Source organism: Homarus americanus, unplaced genomic scaffold, assembly GCF_018991925.1.
Source record: "Homarus americanus isolate GMGI-L3 unplaced genomic scaffold, GMGI_Hamer_2.0 scaffold2539, whole genome shotgun sequence".
Classification (NCBI taxonomy): Eukaryota; Metazoa; Arthropoda; class Malacostraca; order Decapoda; family Nephropidae; genus Homarus; species Homarus americanus.
In genome coordinates, this window is record NW_024725489.1 from 7,412,885 (window position 1) to 7,414,964 (window position 2,080).

Here is a 2,080-nt window from a genome sequence, read left to right on the forward strand (position 1 = left end):
AGATATTACTTCAGTCAAATATAATTGCAAATTGTGTTCTACACTTACATCAGACAACGGGAATGACAATTGTTTTCATTCTCATATGCACTACACTGGGAGTGATTGAGCTCACTCTGATAAAATTATTTTCTTCACTACCAAGGTTTAAATATCGCCACAATAAATCTACGGGTGTTGCACAGTACTCCGTGACACTGGGTGTTGGTGAACCTCACTAAGGTTGACCTTGGCCGCGTATTGACTCCCATCTTCACACTCTGCTACACAGTAGAATCGGTAGACCAATTTAACGGTAACCGCCATCCGGGCGGTTAAAGGATTTAATGAAACTTGTGACGTTGAACTCGAACTTTAAAATTAGGTCAAACCTGTTGAATACAATTCATTTTAGTATTTCAAATAATTCATACATAGGCAATCACATAAATGTCTAATCCAATATATATTTACATAACAATCATAGCTATGTAATCAGTCTAATCTTAACACTTACAATGAGTACTTAATTTTCCATATCTTTATGTTGTCACAATGATAAACGATGCAATGGACACAGTCTACCTGTGTACACAATAAGTACCAGTTAAACTTACGTGTTGAAAGTCTCAAGAGAAACTAGGTTAGGTGCTGCCTCTGTGATCTGAATAACTACAGAGGAACCAGGTTAGGTGTTGCCTCTGTGGTCTGAATAGCTACAGTGCCGATACCCTGCTGTCGCCTCCCCAACCCTCTCTCGATGGGCGGCTGAGTCAGGTGATTATAATTATACATAAACAAACTCCCTTACACACTTCAACGTCCTCTGGGCCTCTCATCTCCACCATGTCAATACTCTATATACTGTATACGGGCAGGCTCACTCAACAAACATGACATGACTTTAACCTAACATAATGTTTGTTTAAGTGTCATCCTACTCATTACTGCTTGCAGTAACAAAGACAAAGCGGAGGCATTGAACAGTTTCTTTTCTCCGGTGTTCACAATAGAGGATGCGAGCAATCTTCCTGAGTTTGAGGACAGACGGTTCGACACAGCACTGACCCACATTTCTTACTTGTCAAAGTGGTAAGGCTCGAAACAAACAAAAAGTGAATGTATTTAAAGAGAATTACAATATATGGTTCTTAAATTTGTATTGAGAACAATTCCAACTACGATGTAATATATGGATTGAATCCAGCCCCTTTTAATAACTGAATACTTAATGATTGAAGTAAAGAAACTTAAATAAAATGTATAACTATATTCACAAACGTTTATCACTAATAACAATGAAATAAAGCTAATCACATGAACATACTAAGGTTCCCAATATCACTGACAACTAAATCAATACATGATTCTAGAACATAAATACATAAAACACCAAAACAGCCAGCCAGCCTCAACATTGAATACCATAAGTACATCACCCGATCGAAGACAGAAGTGAACTGACAATGCAGATCAGTGGTGAAGGTCTGATGACAACCCAAGCTTGTGAGCTACTGACCCAGCTCCGAAGCCGTCGGCTATGGGTTACTTTGAGCAGACTGGCCCAAACATTGTACTTAACATGTCATTGTTAATGCTATTACAGTATTACAGAATTTAATATTATAAACTATTCACAAAAAACAATGTAATTCTAGTCTGAAAAAATATATAACCATGCAATATATATCAAGAGTACATACACAGTTACAGTATGCCCCCCAGGGACGTACAGCTCATGAAGTACCAAGTTCTATCATGACATACGTTGCACGTAACACATTGTGTTCTAGAAAAAGTTATTAGAAATAAATTTTCAAAGCTAAAGGTTCATAAGAATCCCTGCCCTGACATGGTGCTTGGTGCATCCCAGAGTGCTAAAAGAGTTGTGCATTGAGCTTGCTGAGCCCCTCAAGATCCTGTTCTGTAAATGCTTGGATGAGCAAAAGGTCCCCAGTGATTGGAAAATAGCTTATGTAAGTCCTATCTTCAAAAAGGGAGATCGTCACTCCACGAACAACTATAAACCAGTGAGCCTGACCAGAATAGTATGTAAAGTTCTTGACAGCATTATGAGATATGCCTTTGTAACGCCGAGTTC